Genomic DNA, 20,137 nt, shown 5'->3' with positions numbered 1-20,137 from the left:
TGAACCAAGTCATCTACAGCAATGAATCAAACTTTAGTGTAGACCACCCGGTTGGACACCAGACTGTGGTGCAGATATGAAAAATAATACACTAATTGCTGTGTACAACAGACAAATCGATGGGAAGGCCCGAGTATGACGGTCAGGACAAGACGGTCTAGGTGTTAGAGAACTCCACTTACAGTGATTGAAGGCAACCTGACTGCATTGATCAGTCCCGAGATCTCACTTACTGCCTGCCTCTCCCACAGGCTACTGCAGATGTGGCAACATTCCAGCAGGACAACCCTCATCCTTTTGCTGCTTTCCGCTGCGGATGCCCTCTGTGCCAGGCTTCACCACCATTCAGGTTTTGTGGGATGAGCAGGGATAGCACGTGACATCTAGGGCACACAGACCTGTGAGCAGGCACACACCTGGGCAGGCTCTTGCCATGCCAGGCTCTGACCCCGCCACCGTTACGGATTGGCTCCGCAGTCTGTCGCGGGTGTTATGTTAGACCCTACGCGAAGCGGTAAGAGCTGAAGGAAGCGGGAGACGTAGTTTGGGGAAAACACACAGGGGTTCAATAGTGCAACAGAGTAGCCGTGCCACTTCGTGAAATGGTGAACAGGGAAAACGAAGACAGGCAGTCCAAATCCGAGCGGGTCCAGAAGAGGATCAGGGCATAATCCATGACTCCAAAACCGTGAGAACCATCCTGAGACGGCACAAGGTTAAAGTCCCCGGACAGGGGAAAAAACGAACATCCAAATCCAAGGAGAATGGGGCAAGGTCCTCCAGGTCCCGGGCTCAGAGGTCAGGTGATGTCGGGGATGAGGCCTATGCCCTCAGGTGTCCAGCAGCCTGATGATAGGCGGGCCTCACGACATCCAAACCCTAATACTGAGCCCTGAGCACTGGAGGCGCTGGAATTAAATAGGGGGAGACAAAACAAGGCACACCTGGAACAGGACATACCAGCAGTCACTCAGAACTGACGGGAGTAGCAGAGCGCCCTCTAGGGGGCGGGTGTCGACTGTGACAGCCACAACACCAGCAGCTCGCCTGTGGCTTTCACATTTGTCATCAACGCAACGGATGAGCAGTTCCTGGAATACGTAAGCGCATATGCTCTTGGTTTAAAAAAGCTACATGAATATTTTGTAAAGCTCTCTTGGTGTAACAGAAGTTTCAGTACAAGTTTATTTTTTAAAAAAAATTGGGGCAACAAAGTTTTATGAATATAATTATGTTTGTACTGTACAGCTTTCAAATGCTTATGCCGTGTGTAGTTCTTTTCTGTCGCAATACATTAATGGCCATGGTTCATAGCTCCTTTTTAATCAAGTTTACAGAAGTTATGACAATGCTGAAAGCAATGGAAAATAAATGTTGCTCCTACAGTATGTGGCCCCAGGAGTGGTTCTGCTGAAAAAGGTTGGCCTACAGTAAATGATCGCAGGTCCGAGCCTGAGTGACACACCCAGAAATCCACAAGCAGGTCTGCCTACTCTTCCTCGTTCTTCCCTGTAAATGGTCTTGGAATTTGTGGCTACTGTATGAGTTGAAAAACACAAAATTCCCTAATCCAAATCAATTGTGGAACAAAACACCAAACGTGAGGGTTCACCCTGGACAGGATGGGATGCCAGTCCATTGCGGGAAACACAAAGACACACACAGATGTCTTTGGCTGTGGGGAGAAACAGCAGCACCTGGAGGAAACCCACACAAACACAGGGGAGAACACACAGTAAAATCCCCACGCCGATAGCACCTCTGGAATTCAACCCAGGAACCCCGCACAGCAGTGCTTATAATGGATATGCTACCTGAAATGACCAATTATAGCTGAACACACATGAAGTACAAGTAGACAATTATCTACCTTTCAATGAAAAGGTAAAAATATGACCAAGTGGAAGTCCTGTTCCTATCAATCTTGGTTTAAAAACAGGACACAATCAGATGTAATCCTAATAGTTGTACATTATTCTTACTGATTAATTTCTTTTCTATTTTCAGAGGCATCCACACTTTAAGACACAGGACCCACACAGCAAAGTAAGGATCAGATGGAGGAGCAATGAGACTCGCTGACAATCCTGTGAGTCACACAGACTGCGATTCGGAGGCAAGTGAAGATGCCCAGGGCATCACAAAGTGCTAATGACTCTGACAGATGCTCACTCTGCTGTTTGCACTAGTGCTTTTTACTGGCTAAGCCAATCAGAAGGTGAGCAAACATTTGATTTTTTTAGAAGTGTACTCCTTTTTCCGGAATAACTTTGAAATCAAACAGGAGATGTTTTAGAAGTCACACATGTTGCTTTTGAACCTTGAAAATAATTAAAAAACCTCCCTTTTCAATTGGAATTTCTTTTTCCATACGTGACACTCTGTTCCTAATCATTGCCTCTCAACGTCGGAATTCATTAGGGCAAGTATACATTTGATGAGAGAGGCGCTCAGAACATGACAAGCATGCAGAAGAGAAAGAAACAAAATCAAAACTGCTTACAAGGAGGATGGAGCAACAAAAATATCTAGACGTCCCAAGTAAAGAAGGAAATAAAATCATATACTGTATAATCTACATTTATTTAATGTCATACGGAAATAAAACCCAGAGCTTGGAGCATCGTGTGTGGTACTTTACCTCGAAAAATTCTCATCTTATTGCAGACGCGGCTCTGACTTCCTCCAGCTCCAGCTCCCATTGATTTTCATTATTGCACGAAGAGTGAGTAATGAACAGTGGTCCACAGGGAAGGGGGTTCAATTGAGCATGGAGACTTCTACTGTGATGTGTGCCATCCTACGAATCTCGTTGCTATTACGAGACCATTGCGAGACACCATGTTTACACTAAAATGGACAAACAATGTCACTTTCAGGGTCACATTGTTGACAAGAAAAAATTAAGATTTTCTGATCCCCCAATAAGCAATCCTATCTTCTAACGATAATGGTTACGATCACTTTTTGCTTGAAGATTTAGTGGGCTTTTCCTCAGCTGTCTATTTCTGCTGGTGAAAATTGTGTATAGGAAGCTAAGTGAGCAATACAGTTATAACTGGAGCTATTTTGTCATACTACTGTGTCTCCAAGGTAACAAGTGCCTAAAAATATCAACAAAACAGACTGTGCATCAAACCACAAAGGAGAAAGATGTGGTCGCAAGAAATACAGACCTGAAGCGTACTTAACATACTGTACGCAATTTCAGGGATCATTTAAATGTTGTAACTGTTGATTATGTTGTTAATGGGGGTGGATTAAACACAACATTACAACATATCTTACTTATTAAACATGGTGTAATGTTTTAATACATTTATGACTTGTATGACATTCCTTGTTTTTTCTAAGTGAAGAATAAGAAAGCAGAGCATTCATTTCTAATCCTTCTGTAGCCACTGATCATTCTAGGCCACATACAATTCTGCATCTGTTTCTCTAATGAACCAGATCTATGGAGCAAGATTAATTCATCTTATTTCAGTCCCAGGACATTTCTTCTTCATATTTACGTAAATGTTTAGGTTCTTTCCTTTGCTGCAGAGCCAGTAATGAAACTGTTCATCATCCAGTGCAACTTTAATTCTGACACTTCCCCCCATCAGCCCTGTAAGCATGTCTCAACCCATGCACTTGCATTATGATCCCCTCCTCCATGTGCTAAGGCCTGTGTGTGGATGACTCACAGTCAGAGAGGAAGCAAGGGAGATCCCTCTTGTCAGATATGAAAGGGAACCATGCTCTGCTAAAGCTTTCTAGTTGTTTATTCTTTTGTTAATCTCCAACTCCCAAAATGAATTAAAAAAAACCTTCTTCTTCCATTCTGGTGACCATTAAAATGTTCCAAAGCAGTAGTGGATGTTCTATTGCTGCTGTCAGAGTTATACATACTGTATAATAAAATATGGTACAACACCCTGGCCCCTCATAGGTAATTTCCGCCTGGAATGTACAGTACATGCTCTTAACATCTTGTAATATCTTGCAAAGCATAGCCACCAGGGACCAGGTTCAGGGCTTGAATTCATGGTCTAAAACACTAGATTGCACCTTACTCAGTACACACTAGACAGAAACAACAAACACAATTCATTTCCTTTCTTCGAAAGTCATTTTTTCAAGTTGTCGCACATGTAGGTACCCATTTTTTTTCCAGGCTGTGTCCAATATACAGTACAGTATCTACTGATTTTAGATAAAAGTTCCGAGACAGATAGAAGGAAGACAAAAAAAAAATCCATTAGGTTTTATAAAGCCAGATCCAGACATGGTTTTCTAAGCCCTACACAAAATATATGTAAATTAGAACAAATCTAATGAGGAACTCTGTAATAAGTTATATTATAAAAGTTGAATTATTCTTATTCTTATTACTGAGCTACAGACAATGCTAGAGAGACGAAACTGGTTAGGCTCTATTTTACGTCTTTTTTAGGCTCCAGGAGTCAAGAACATATAATTTCTTTAATTTTCACTTGATTCAAAGGCACATAGGCAAAGGAGAGCCAATTAAAACCCACCCTTCACTCTGAACATATATAAACCCTGCCCTAAATCACTCAATGGCCAGATTTTGCTGATTGACAGCTAGTTTCACCTATCAGAGAAGCGAAAAGTTAAACGTGCTCAGTCAGAAGTCTATGAGGAACTGTTTTTCTGGTCTTTCCGTTTTGGTTTCCGGTATGTTTTTTGAATGGCATACTTTGGATATTTCTTCGCATTTAAAAGTAAGTATGATGGTTTTCTTATATTTCAGTGAAGTTTTGCTTTTGCTATTATATTTGTCTGTAAAATGGCAAATTATCAGTATGGATTTTGAATATACAGTAGCACTATTATTGTTTGTCATCAAGAAAATAATTTTAGGTTAAATGAATGTGTTGCTCGATTGGGATTTGGAGGAAATTTTTAGAAGAGAGGTTGTCTAACTTCTTATAATATAAAGTATAGGTTGTTGTGGAGTGCTTTGATTCTGCTTCTCAAAGTTTTTTTTTTATATGAGTGATAGGGCTGTAGTAGCAATTGTGTTTTTTTGCATAGTTTGCATAATTACGGTCTGCCCTGTGTCACTTTTTTTAAATGGTTTCATTGCCGTGAAAAAAGTGCAGTACTTACATGTGCAATACGTTGTGAAACGATTCCAAAATATGTTGCTAATCGGGATGCAAGCTTGATTTAATGGTTTTGTAACCGTGCTTAAACCCCAGACAGTCGCTGGCGTCCTGAACTTCCGGTGTGACGATAAAACAGGTTATGCAAAACAGTCTGACCTCTGTGCTGCTTCACTTTGTATGATGGTATCTGCATGTTATTACTCATGATCTTTTAATCCATCTGAGAGATCAGTGGAAAGTGCAGAATCACAATGCATACCAACTATTGCTAGAAACAAGCTATGCAGGCGAAGTAATAATGCTGGTTTAGAGCAGGGCTTCTCAAACTGGATTTCCTCCAACCCACTCTTACGTATTCTAGTGCAACCAGCACTTTAATTGTTATATAGATCTTGCTCATTATCAATTCACAATCTGTGTTGCTGGTTCCACTAAACTACGGAAAAAGAGTGGGCCAGCAGGCCTGTAGTTTCCGAAGCTGCTGAAGTAGACTTTAAAAATGAAGTAAGGGATTTATACAAACCTCTACCTACAGTACCTAACTACCTGGTGCTGCCCAGTTATCTGCTTCTCATGTTACTGGTACGAAAAATAAAATAATAAACTAAAAAAACATTTGATCATACTTCAAAATATGTCTTCTCTTCAGACTTCAGATAAAATAAGGACAAATATAACTAGCAGAGAAGACCCGAAAGACGAGGTCATCACATTTCAGGATGGTTCAAAAGAGGACACGAAGACTTCAGATCACCTCTTAATGATACTCCATTTCAGGCAACAACCATGTCATCCATTGCAGCCTCAACTACATCTAAAACTAACTGTAAACACTGAAACATGATCAGCTTTTATACATTTGCATATTAGAAGGCAAAACAATTAAAGATCCTTGAGATCCAATTGATGTTTTAATTTAAAATGGCCTATTATTGAATGAAGCAGCAAACATTACTGCATTGGGCTGAAAATAAAATGGAAAACCAAAAGTATTTCATTATTTTAATGCTTTAAAAGTTTATATCCAGAACTCGGAAGGACAAGTCCTTGACATCAGTACGTGCAATAATTTGTGTGCGTTCAAAGCATAGCTGTGCAGATGCTGTGAAACCAGGGGTTGTATAACGACAGCGAAAGGTCAGTGGATGATATTTAATTGCTTCTTAGCTTAACGGTAATGAGAGTACTAATTGTTTATGTATGCTTTCAACATCATTATAGAAACCTTTCTCCAGCTGAGCACAAGGGCTGCATAAATGCTTTGTGGCCTCAAATTTCAAACCCGCTAAAAAGGGCACTGTGTAAATAAAGTATTTATTATCTGTAAGGGTCGAACCGCATGAGCACCAGCCTCTCGTCAGGACGTCTGCTGTCCAGTTTCACAGCTCCTATCTGGCTGCTCGTGCGGTCCGACCCTTACAGATAATAAATACTTTATTATTCACCACTGTGTGCTTTTCAGCACGGCCACTGCCACAGAAAGCATCTGACCTCTCTGGTTAAAATGCACAGTGTGAGGCTGAGCTGGCCGGCTCTCATAATCGCAAAGACCTTCAATTAGGCGTCTACGAGGCTAGCAACAACAAACACGGGAGTGAGGACTTATAAATGGGGGGGGGGGGGGGGGGGAAGTTATTTAAGATCTGAAAATGAATAATGACACCATAATGTCTGGGAAACATTAAAAGGTTTTTTTCCCCCACATTTGGTTGTTTAAGTGGTGCAGGTTTCCAGTCACTTAAAGCTAGCATCTTATACATAAATACACAGTGATCTAACCACATCCAGATAATCCAAACTCTAGCCATCTACACAATTCTCATCTTGTATTTAAGACTCCATCTTGTGTTTAACATTAATGAGAAAGTGAACAATTGTGGATACATTTTGTTTCTGATCCTTTAAACCACTAATTCCAGATAAAAAGATCACTTCTGTCACTACAGTATCTGCAAGCATTTAATGGCATTTGAGTGGGGGGAAAAACAAATGAACCGACTAAACAGCAGTACTTTAATGGAGATTTGACTGCTATCACCTGTTATGAGTGGTCTAAATTTCTTATTATTATTTTTATTACTCTTAATAAACATTATCATTTGTCATTCATTTAATTCGGTTTTAACTTTTATTCAGTGTGATTCCTTTGCCAGAACTCCTACAGTACTTGTCAGCTCTTTAGTTAACAGGACTAATAACGCCACCACTAGAAATAAGGGTTTCCTTCATTCAATACTGTCCTTCTGCTACTGCTCAGGTGATGTGTCTGAGCCATTTCTTGTGGATATTACAGGTGTTATTACCTACTTTGCGTAATTTCAGTGTACCCTAAAGCAGTATTTATACACATTTAACTTTTGACAATAAATTATACAATGTCTGCCATGCATTAGCCAGTTTGTGCCACACTTCAGTGGAGGACAAAGTGAGTCCTCGTCTTCAGTGAAGTGCTTTTGGGATGAAAAGTGATGTACAAATACAAGTAATTATAACTGTATTATTAAACTAAGGAAAAAAGAATGACGAAATATTATTTGTGTCAAATAGAGCTAATGTGGGGCAATGCATTTTCTGTAAATCTAATGAAATGCATTATGGGTTAGTTCCACTTACCCACATTAGCAACAGTTATTGACTTGCTAATCTAAATTAACATTTGGTACTCCAAGCTTACTGATAATTAAGGTTTGCCAAAACACTGCTAAGAGTTTAATGATTAGATATTTTCTTTTTTTTAAATCTGTGTTATTAATTAGTTAGCTATTTTTAACAAGTATTGATTTACACTGAAAGACTAAAAGCAATCACAGGTCCGGTTCATTGTTTTGGTGCAGGCCAAATGTAGGCTGTGCACCAGGGTTTTATTGACTTTTATGGGCTTATTTTTTGCTTCACAATGTTTTTGCAGTAGGATTTTACTGTTTTGAAATGCACTGCATCAGAACAAAACTATCTTGCGCATAGGGATTTCTCTTAAGGTGGAAGAAGTCGCAAAATAAAATCTCTGTGGAGCCAGTTCTGTTAGGGGGGGGCTTTTTATCATGCAGAGCAGTGAAACTATAATCCTGGTCAAACGCTAAGCAGAGAAGTACACTCAGCACTTGGAAGTTAAATCTGTTTCCAGGGATACATTAAGTAGAAAACAAAAATTCTTCTTTCTTGTAGTAAGTATATGTACAGAAAACGTAAGTAACAGATGAAGGTAAGAAATTGTTTCTTGTGAGAATTATGCAGGTATCATCATTCTCTGCAGTAAAATTCCATTAAAAATGTGTGTTGCAGTGATGCTGCCAAATTATCTATCCACCAATGGCCCATCAAATTAATATTCCAGACTGTTTATCCATTCTTTTATCTGTGTTCACCACCAGTATACGGTTTCTAGACACAGAATCATCTTCATCTAATGATTCATGTGTACTTTAAATCCACATTTTACGACTGGGTTCATTGTTCAGTTTCACAAACTTGTTTACACTGAATCTCCTTGCACTGACAGTACCCCCGGCTGCTGTGCTTTGCACTGCAAACGGAATCAACATGCAATTAATTGTTTTTGATCAGTTTCATTGTCACTTTGGTCCCTCAGAGTAACAATTACAGTTACAATGTTTAGACCTACAGATAAAAAATATCAAAATATATCATACGAATAGTATTAATTTGGCAATTCAGATATATTTAAAAAATATTTTTACTTTTTACTGTTTTGAAGTTGTTTTTTTAACCTGATTCAAGTAACCCTTAAATTAAAAAATTGAAATGCCCATACAGTATGTCCCATCGTAACAGCAATAAACAACAGAAGCACAGAGCAGTTGCAAGCTATCAGGGGCAGGTCTAAAAGTTCAGCAACATGATAGATTCCTCCTCGTTTTGAATGCAAAGACTTAATAAAAAATATAGAAACAGCATATCAGTTTCTTGATACAAAAAATCCAAACTAAAATATTTTTTATTGCCTGCAGTTGCAATGCAGCACCTGAAGACTTGAAACTTTTAATACGGTTATAAAGATTATTTAATGAGTTAGTTTTCTGTTTTTTTATATTATCCAGGTAACAGATAATAAGATTTAAATTCAGTTTTCAAGAAAACTGCAGGAGAATCCCAAGTGCAGAAAAGGTTATTTCTATGATTTTTTAACATCATAGAGGACATTCAGGTTAATAATGGAAGAGATCCTTTATAATAAATTGAAATAGTACAAAAGATATAAATGTTCCATGATATATTAAGTGATAGAAAGATAATATCTTCTGACTACACAGCTGAAATGTGTCTCAAGAGAATAATTAGGAAGTCCTAAGATCGCAACCACTTAAATTAATTTACAACATAGATATATGACTAATCATTCAATTAACCATTATCACATTTTATCACATTTTCTTAAACATTACAGGAAAAATAATCCAAAGGATAAAGGGAAAGTTTAGTTTCATGAACCTAAATTTAAGCACATTATTTAATTTGACTTGAAGAAAGTGGTTGTAATTGAAGAAGTAGAATGACACAAAAAAACATTCAAATTTAATCGAAAACAACTACACCTGTCTAGAAACCCTGTTGTTTGTGTCAAAGTAATTATGCTGTAAAAATGCAAACAAAGGTAGAATAAGCTTTTCTTTTCTAACACTTCACCGGCATTTGGTATTCAGATAAGACCTACTGTAACGTGCACGACATGAACACCCACTGTCAAGAGAAGAGAAAATCAGCAGTAGGAAAATTAGATATCAAGTGAATCTAAGACTCAATCAATGGATTCCTGCAGAGAAGTCAGAGATCAAGTAAAGGCTGTATACTATACTTTATAGAAAAGCAGCCAACATTCAGAGTCATAGTTTGTGACATTTACATGCATTGCTGCCTGCTCTCATGTATTAGTTTGAACAAAAACTGTAAGAGTGAAGACAATGTACTCATTTTATCTAACATGTGATGGTGAAGAAGCTAGCGTTGCTCCCTTACATCTGCAGGATCCTGGGCTCCATGCTAATCTCTGACCCCAATCTGTATGGACTGTGTGTGATCTCTCTGGGGTCACGTGGGTCTTCTCTGCTCCGGTTGACTCCCACCTCCCAGAGATCCGCTATTCTGCATTGTCCCTTCCTCTGTGGCTCTGTAGTGGATGTCTATAGTGCCCCGTCCATTCCCTGTGCATCCGAGTTACTTCTTTGATTATAACACAGATATCCATTCCCCAATATAAGTTTGTTCTGCAGTAGAGTTGTTGCTGTGCCATCATTTGATCTCTCAAAGGAATTATCTTAAAAGTCTGCAAATCACCTCTTACCCCAAGTGTATCTTTTTGATAAACACTAAATATTTTAACAATACCATTTTGTTAGAATATTCGTAATTCCTAATTACAGACCGTGTTCTCCTTATTTCCGAGCCTTGTAAACCTTTCTAACAACCTGGCTGGTCTCGCAGAGATCTTTCAGCTTTGCACTGACCGGTCGGCGTCGCTGGCAGTGCGTGAGGCTGCATTCGTAATCCTTCAATCCATGTTTGTCCTGCTCCTTCCTAGCTTCCACTGCCTGTCGTTACACCAGTGTTCAGAGCTAAGGACTCACAGTGACAGGGGCAAAGACACTGATCAGAGCGCTGGCTGTTCCTGTTCCTGGTATGCTTCATCTAATAAAGATGGTCTATGGCATTTAGTATTTCTCATAAAATGTTCAGAATAATTAAATTTGTTCTTATGCTATTCCTTGTTACACCATCCTATCGGATACTGGGAATGTCACAGCACATGGTACAGTATATGTCATGAATATCGAGCAGGCCATTCTTCTCCACAGCAAGCTGTTCAATGACAAGTCCCTTCATAAGATTCATGACTGTTGCCTCTAGAGCCTCACGGAAGACAACTGCAGGCTTGGCTTGGCTGTGTCAATTCAGGCAGCCCCAAGGGCATACGGCAATGGTTGCTGGCCAAAAAACAAACAAGGTAGCACAATTCGACCTGCAAGAAGCTACTGATGGCAGACTTTACTGAGGGGCGCCATGATCTCCACAGACAACTGGGACCAACAATGAGCAATTGCCTCTAGGTGTGGTCCAACATACTGGTAGAGACGTTCTCAAATTTTGGGGTAGGGTACTGTTGGATGTACGGTATAAATATATTTGTATATATTTTACAAATAAAATGAAGAATCTTGTGTAGATTGTTCTAACTGACAAATTAAGTCGTCCCAGTAAAGAGCAGAAAGAAATGCCCTATAAACACAATTTATTTATAACAGGCACTTTATGGCAGCACTTTCTACAGCTCAGTTTAGAGACCACATTAGTCATTTTGTATGCAAGGACAGCCATCTAAGAGAGCTCTGCAAATGCAATCAATGAAGAATCATTTGTTTGGCCCGGAGGCCCGACAACAGATACTGCGATTCTTCTGACATTTTTTTTTCTTGGTAAATCCACACCCCACCTCATTCTTCTCCTCGGCAAGTGAAGTGACTCTTCAGCTTAATCTAGAACATGATAGCTGCTTTAGAGACGCCTCTGATTAAATGAGCAATGTAGTGTATATTATGGGATGTGCAAGGCCTACTGAGGCAAAGAGTCACTGACAAAGATACATGGAGGAAACACTATGGATCAGCTGAAGCACACACGCCAGGGAATCTGCAATACTGAGATTTCTCAAAGAGCTTCAAAACGAAAACAGAAATATCCTTGATATACAAAGCGCTATACTGTATGAGTATTGTATATTTGTTTCCTTTTTAGAGCAACAGCGAACAGTCACTCAGCTGATAGAGGGGAACCACTGCCACGCATTTAGAAATGTGGTACATCTGTAGTTTTCACAAAGATTTGTACAATGTCTGTATACAATATACATCTCATCTGTTTATTTAAATGCATTTCAGTTTTCCATCCTTTACTTTGATCCTCTTCAGCTGCACATCATTCACAGCCCAGACTCATCAGATCTTAGAAAGTACATAAGAGTGAGCCTGCTCAGTACAGGGATGAGAGATCCTCAGAAAAAAAAACATGCTGCTTCTTCAAGTGGTCATGATGGACAAGTAGGTGGTACTTTTCTTTCTGGGCCAGAATTTCCAAAATCAATGTCCCAGCATGGGTACAATACCCTGGTGTAGTAGGTGCCATCTTCTGGGTGAGACATTCATTCAAAGCTCTGATCACATGGTTACAACGATTCCATGACCCCGCTCATCAGACTTCTTGACTATGTTCCACTTTAGATTTGTGAAATCTGCGCTCCTTAAATTTCCCACTTAATTCAATTGCCAAACATTTTCTCACTTTTCTTCCTAATTTGCTGTGCAGTGGGGCTTTTGGCACTTAATGGCACATAATGCCTGTTGTGCATTTCCTCCTGTCCTGTAGGTCGTGCTGAATGAAGCCTTTGTGCTGCTGTACGCAAATAAATTTGAGATTCTTTGGGAGAAAAAAAGCACTATACAAATGGGTTAATCAATTCATTATTTAATTGAGCTTTAGCTGGCAAAAAAAAATTAACAGGACACAGTTCTACTCCTGATGTTAGTATGTTTTACAGAGATGAGTGAGCTTCATGCACATTAAAAAAGGAGCATGAAGGTTCAGCAGATCCAAGATGTTCTGTTATCCGAGTTTTTGCAGTGCTTTTTATTTAGCAAGCCCCACATAACACATTTCATATCTTGATAAAATTAACTTTTATCCCAGGAGATATTAGTTACTTGTTTAAGAGTCAACTGGCATTTAGTGTCCAAATACGTTGAATGAAAGATTAAAAATGTTCTTTACAGAAGCATAGGAAAACACTGGTGTGCCTTTGGCAGTTTCTGCATGACTTATAAACATTTTCACGTTCTTGAGCAAGAGAAAAGATTTGCTGAAGGATGATATCATAGGAAATGAGTACAGACTACCAAAAAACTGAATAAAGAAGAAATTTCCTACACCTAGTCAGTCTACCAAAATCTCGCACATTTTGTTGCAAGTGTAACGATTAAAATTGCTTTTTGAGGATTTAATCATATTTTAGCTACCCCAATACTCTGCTTGTAATTGTATGATTCTGATGTCCAAATTTGCAGCTTCCTGTCAGTCAGTATTAAGGACAAAAATATTCCCTTAGAAGCTCAAAGTATTGCCACAACCACAGTCAGCTGACAGCATTAGAAAGTACATTGAACTTTGATGTTTCACCCATAAATAATGGACTTGTGTAATCTGTAATATTTCTTAAACTACTTTGGTGACATATTATTTTGTGTTTGGGATTTCCGAAAAAGGTTATCCTTCTCGCAGTTTTTTTTTCTCGCAGTCATTTTATTGCTTTCCTGAAAGCAGACAGAAATTAAGTGACTTTTCACTTTAACAGTTTAAACAAAATCATTGCTTTACAGACCATTGGAGAGTGAAATAATCTATGGAGGAAAAGAAATGAAGTTATACTGTAAGTGTATCATTTTGGATTGTTGGTTCCAATACGAAGGTATAATAAATTGAAGTTTTATTATTTAGCCATGCATTTACATACAATTTACACAAACTAGAAAGGGAGAAATGCCATTACTGCATTGCATTAAAAGCATTTTTGATACTTTAGTATTTGGAACGCTTTCTGACTCAGTGGCAATTGTGACATGAGTTATTGACCAACATTGATTTGAAGGGGATCTGTGTCCTCATTACTGGTGCCCTTGCCACTTAAACACTAATACTATTTATAATTTCCTGCAGTTGTATGTCATGCTTCATCCCAAAGGATCTCAAAGTGTTAGGGCCACACTTTATCGACCTCTGACGTACAGCACCCACGTAGGTGATCCACTTCCCTGGCTTTGCACCTGTAGTCCCACTACAGAGCAGATCGGGTGGGGAACTGAGAAATGACCAGCTGACGCAAGTGTGAAACACACGAAGGCCAGACCAGACTAATGAGGAATTTGACTTGGACGCTGTGGTTCATACTCCATATTCCTATGTGTCTTTGATGACCAAGCCATATGGAACTCATGGTGTCCTTGGTACGTATACTGGAGCTCTGATTTGGGAATAGTGGCCCAGATGGGAGAGTGTTGCTTACTGATCCGCCACTGTGACTTAGAGCAACAAACCTGGAGTTCCGCTATTAACCTGGACAAGAGAAGACGTCGATACTTCTGTGAAGAACAGGTGCTGAAATGTGTGCGTGAACCAGACCATATAAAACATGCGCAAGACTATCCCCAGTTGAACATGTGGGCTTTCAGTGACATGCAGTGCATAAAGAAACCCCACTTTGGCCCGGTCAACATCTGTGGCATTTCCCGAAGCCCTTGACATATTTTGAAAGCCTTCTAAATTCTATCGCTCTCCACTGATTTTTGTCCCAGTGGCACGGAATGGGCAGGAGAAGAAACAAAGGAGATATTTCTCTGATGTCCTGGTGAAAAGAGCTGTGTGATGAGTAGGGCCATCAGCATGAAGACGAATGTTAACAGCTCGTGCAGCGGGCATGCTGCCAGGAGCTCCGCATGGCGGTGATAGTCCTGTGACAACATATCAGGAGATGTGACTTTATGGGTTTGATAGCAAGAGCCTGAAGCATATTTAGGTCTGTGATGGTAGCAGATGGTAGAGAACAAAGAGGTAAGGGAAATGACAAGGCAGAGAAGCTGAAAAAGCTGGTGAGACTGAGATGACCGACTTTGGCAATGCGCTTCATTCAGATGTCTGAAGGGCACCAAGTCCAAACATTAAAGTGACAGGCACCAAAAGATCAAATAAAGGGAGTCCGACGTGTTGAGGAATGGGCCACAGTCGGTGTAAAAACAATAGGGAGGTGTTTTCCTCAATTTTGCACCTGACAAAAGAATAAGGTAATGCAAACAGGCTAGTCATTGCTATAGCTTATTAAATCAACTGCATGTCCAGTGATTTTATTCATTTTTGTCTCTTAGTTAGCTTATAAATAAAATGAATGATTTTCATCTCCTTACTACATATATTCATCATAATTCCTCACACTTGTATAACACTTTTCTGGACACTCCACTCAAAGTTCTTTGAAGGTAATGGGGATCCCCTCCACCACCACCGGTGTGCAGCCCCATCTGGATGACAGTCATCTCTTAACAAACCACACAACTACACAGGTATTGTAAGGTGACAGTTACTGTCATAACACTACATTATTTTCTAGTGATGATTTAATTGCTTGTGTGCTTCACAGGAAGCTACACCTAAGGGCAAGATGCAGCAATTACTATGCTGTACGACTTTCCTGGAGTATTTTTAGCATTTCGAGCTTAAATGAGAATAGAATGTTTTGCAATACTCAGACGAAGGTTTGCAAAACAAATTAACCAATGATCAAAATATGTAATAAACAAGACACAGCAGCTTCTCTCTTTTATCCACGCGTGAAATCTTAACTTTCCAAAAGTAAAAACATCAGAGTCCTTTATTATAATGCTCTACAGTACAACAGACTGTAGAATGCATAATTTCTCATTTCCAAAATTTCCTTCAAAGAGGCATCTATTGTGAGGTCTCACAGATCTTCTGTACCGTGCCCGATTCCAGAACGAGGTGCGCTCTGTGTGGAGCTTCAGCATTCTCCCAGACTGTGGGCATTCACTGCGTACTGTGGGGTCCTCCTTCAGTCCAAAGACATGCTCTTCAGGCTAGCTGGCATCTCTAAATTGCTCTGTCGGTGTGCCCTGTGATGGACTGACCCTGTCCAGGGTTTAGACTGTCTTGTGTCCATTGTCTGCCAAGACAGGCTCTGTCTCACTGTGGTCCCATACCGGACTAAGCAGTTATGGAAAAAAATAAAATAAAAATCTACTCGAGAAGAAGGCAGTTACAGTATATTCTGTTTTATTGTCCTATAGGAAACAAATTTGAATGAAATGGTTTTGAATGAGTGCTACAATACGTCAACAAGTCACAGCATTCAGAATGCATATCAGTGCAATACTCTTTTCAGCCTTCACAGTTCTTCATTAGGTTGCCATTTAAATCTGAGAACTTGAAAATAGTTGTTCGAATTACAGGGATGAACTGAGGAAGCTTTCACTGCTGCAGTGCTATGCTGTTTCATTACTTCTTTTCCCCTTGGCAATTTCCTTTGCACTGGGAAAGAGATGTCTGAGGGAGTGTCAGCCTTTTCTGCTTTCTGAAATGGTGAAATGTCATTGTGTCTAACCACTCTTTCTGTGGCATCAAGTATTTATATATAGATGAGCAAGAGCATATTGAACTATTTGATACTTTTATTCCCTTTTCTTGAGACACCAAATTGCAACAGATTCCAATAATTTTCTGCAGTACCAACAAGTCGCACCATTCAGAATCAATATTTGTACAGTATTCTTTTTTTAGTCATTACACTCTCTTATTATGTTGCCAATTAAATCCAGTAACTTGGAAACAGGACAGTCAGCAAATTATATAAAATGGGCTTTGATACCCTTTTTAGGAATTATTTGACATCCTGAGAGCTGACTGAGCAATTTTGGTAATTTTCAAAAGCCATTAGTTTTGCTTGTATTAGTGAAAAAGTAAAATAGTTTTGGTGTACTCTACATGCAAATGCTGAAGAATGGCTTTCAAGGTTATTTTAAGGAGCTTCAAAGACAAGCCATGAATTTGCAGCTGCTTGCATGTTTACAGAATGTCTCCTAACAGCTTGACAGCTTTGATCCAGAATGGGTGAAATTTAATCTCCACGAGTACATATTCTTTTTCCTGCAACAAACCCACTATACTGTATATAATACACTATGTAAAATTTAAAATGACTTTTACTCATCTATAGTTTTGCATTTTAATAACATTATATGCTATTAAATATAACAGTTTTCCCCATCTGGAATTATGGAGAATAATTCACACCAGTTTACAAAGTCAATTCAAACTGATGGTAAAAGGATAAGTGATATTGATCTCTGAAAGCCTGTCATCAGTTATCACACTGATTTTGAGATAGTGCGGTTCAATTTGCTTATCTTGGCCTTTTTCCATCCTGGTCTGAAGCGCTAACTGCAGTATAGTTCTCTTAAAAAAGCATCAAAATCTGTTTAATAGTACTGCTTGCCATCATGTTCTTCCTCAGATTGATATATGGGAAAAGCTTTTCTGAAGGTATATTGAAAGGACAATTAAATGTCAAATAATAAACAAGAAAATATCAGCTTAGCCAGGCTATTTAAACTGAAATCTGAACACTATATCATACAACAATGAAATATGAATTGAGTAAAACTATCACGAGAATCATGATATACAGTTGTGGCCAAAAATATTGGCACCCTTGCACTTTTTGCAATTAACTCAAATTTTCTCCACAATTCTTTATTTCACTGTTAATATTGCAGAACCTTTGCTTTTGATTCCGAACTTAATATATCCTTTTAAATCAGAAAATAAAAAAGAAATGGCATGGACAAAATTATTGACACCCGACTCAATATTTGATAGCACAGCCTGGTCAAAATAACTGCGGTCGTGCTCTTCCTTTAGCAGTCGATGAGCTTCCTGCACCCCTGTACTGGCAGTCTGGCCCACTCTTCTTGTGCCAGCTGCTCCAGGTCTCACAGGTGTGAAGGGTGCCCCCTCCCAGCTGCTGTTTTCAGATCTCCCCACAGGTTTCCAATGGGATTTAGATCTGGACTCATTGCTGGCCACTTCGGAACAGTCCAGCGTTTTGTCTTGAACCATTCCTGGATGCTTTTGGGTTGAAGTGTTTTTGGGGTTATTGTCGTGCTGGAAGACCCATGACCTTTGACGGAGACCCAGCTTTCTGATACTGGGTATGCGCTCCAAAATGTCTTGGCACTCTCCTGCTTTCATGATGGTGTCAATAATTTTGTCCATGCTATTTCTTTTTAGTGTCTGATTTTAACAGGATATATTAAGTTCTGAATCAAAAACAAAGGTTCTGTAATGTTAACAGTGAAATAAAGAATTGTGGAGACCAAATACTTTGGTCAATTTCAACTTCTTTTTAGAGAAGTTTGTGAGTTTGCCAATATTTTTGGCCACGACTATACGTTGGATTTGAATGTACTGTGAGCTTTGCGATTGCTTCAGAAACGTATTTCTCAACAAACAATTTGCTATCCAAACCGCAGCTTGGATTTCCAGGGTGTCCTGCCTGACTTCCGTAGAATGCAGAAGACAGGTGATGTAACTCTTTTCATTACTTTCATATTCCTGTAAACATCAAAGAGTACTTTGGAAAATTAGTCGGGTTTCCCATGATGGATTTCATGCATTCGTATCCCCGAGATGGAGTTTATAACGAAAAGTTCAGGAAGGATTACAACAGCCACACTCGATCACACTCAGCCATCTGGAATTCGGAGTGGCTCCCGACATTGTTTCCTGTCCTGAGCACTGTAAATACTGGATGTGATCCCCTCCTCTCCCTGGCATGTCTTTTTGCATCACTTCTCCTCCTCTGCAGCTGCCCCTTGGTCACCCCTCACTCCGCAGGCCAAGAGGTCAGCCCTCAGACACATTTTAATGTGATTAAAACACTCCATAAACCTCTCAGTGCACCTTATTCCTGGGTGGAGTTATTCCTAGTGAACTGTTTGATGGTGACCGGATGGCACTGACCTGAAGACATATAAACCCTCTTATTAACAGGTGCAGTGTTGACACATTCTGACACAAGGCATATTTATTTCATTTACTTTCCCGTCCCCTTAAGTTTCTGTAACAAAAATAGGAAATGAGCTTATAATATTTCATTTTCAGTGACACACTGCAATTGTTCAACAGTGCCTTGAATCCATTCGGAAAGAAAGACCTTGTCTTTCTTGCACAGCTGTGGGTTTAATAAAGTGACATTCTCCCCTCTTGGTAATTATACAGATACTAATGAAAGAAATGTTACGTACAGTAAGACCAAGTACAATTTAAGTCCTCTGGGCCTAACTAAAGTCAACTATCCATAGCTGGTCAATTAAGCAATAATGAAACAGTAAGGAACATTTATCTTGTATTATACTGCAAAGAGTTCAGCTTGGCAAGGGGCCAGGATCACTTAAACACTGCAGAAAACGCCTGGTCGAGTTTCTAATGCAATGCACAGGTAACACTGCCTCCAAGAAAAATAAGTACAGGACTGCCTTACACTTCCTGTAAATGCATTCTCGTGTGCAGCTATGCATTGTGTTAAGTATTTTATTGCTATTTTGCAGACTTAAGAGAAATTTTCTTATCTACTGTACATCTATATATGTTTGAAAGATTTCTATGCTGAAAAGCACATGTAGCTACAGTGATTACAAGGCAGAGATGCTTGGAATCCTCCCATTTTTTTTTTTAAGAGTAATATACTGTAAGTGGCAAAGGAACAAGTAATAGGTTGATTCCATGCTGGAAAAAAAGAGGAAAGAAAACACAACGGCCGTGGAGCCTTCTTCTAGTTACAGTACCGTGCTGCAGCCTTGCCATGTGTGCCTCTTTCGAGGTCACTGGCATCAGGCTTGTTTCCCATGACACAATAAACCAAGGAAAAGCCATGGTCTGCTATTACTCCACAGAACTCGGGAATCATGGGACACATGTCCTGGATACGATCTGGGTGGCAGCGAGTTTGGCCAAGACTAAGAGGCTTTCTGATAATGGGTGGAATAAGCCGATCTAAATGCAGAATCTGTGGAATCTACACTGTGCAGTATGTGTTTTAATTTTCTTTTTCATTTCAAGGTAATATAAAATCAGGTATTTTTGTAATTATTTACGAGTCTATCAAGTTTTGGCATGATTTCACACTACTGGTGTATTTTCTGAAGCTGAAAGACCACGTGAAAATAAAGCTTAAATGTGCTATTTCTGCCGTATAACAAAGGCAGCATTTCATTCATCAAAACTTTTTCTCTACTAGCTCACTTCACAGGTACATTTCCATAAACACGGATAATTAAAGTACCCTCCCCCTTCCACTACACATTTCAGTGCTTAGGATGTGATAAGGGTATCCCAGAAGCATTTGCTATCCCATTAATATGCAATGTATTAATATGTAAAGGAAACACGTTCAC

General features: G+C 39.4%; 1 protein-coding gene and 1 long non-coding RNA gene across 15 annotated transcripts in view; one reads left to right on the top strand and one right to left on the bottom strand.

Moving 5' to 3' along the window:
* Positions 1-20,137, bottom strand: part of dmd (dystrophin) — a 726,399-nt gene that overhangs the window by 289,560 nt on the left and 416,702 nt on the right. The gene's annotated exons all lie outside the window — the stretch shown is intronic.
* LOC138223133 (uncharacterized) overlaps positions 4,677-20,137 on the top strand; it is a 50,426-nt gene continuing 34,965 nt past the window's right edge. The window contains exon 1 of the long non-coding RNA XR_011181646.1: positions 4,677-4,730. This is a non-coding gene — a long non-coding RNA (uncharacterized lncRNA). The remainder of the gene's footprint in view (positions 4,731-20,137) is intronic.

The sequence above is a fragment of the Lepisosteus oculatus genome, chromosome 15, assembly GCF_040954835.1.
Source record: "Lepisosteus oculatus isolate fLepOcu1 chromosome 15, fLepOcu1.hap2, whole genome shotgun sequence".
NCBI classification, from domain to species: Eukaryota; Metazoa; Chordata; class Actinopteri; order Semionotiformes; family Lepisosteidae; genus Lepisosteus; species Lepisosteus oculatus.
The sequence above is the reverse complement of the archived record's forward strand: the minus strand, read 5'-3'. Positions and strand labels throughout refer to the sequence as shown.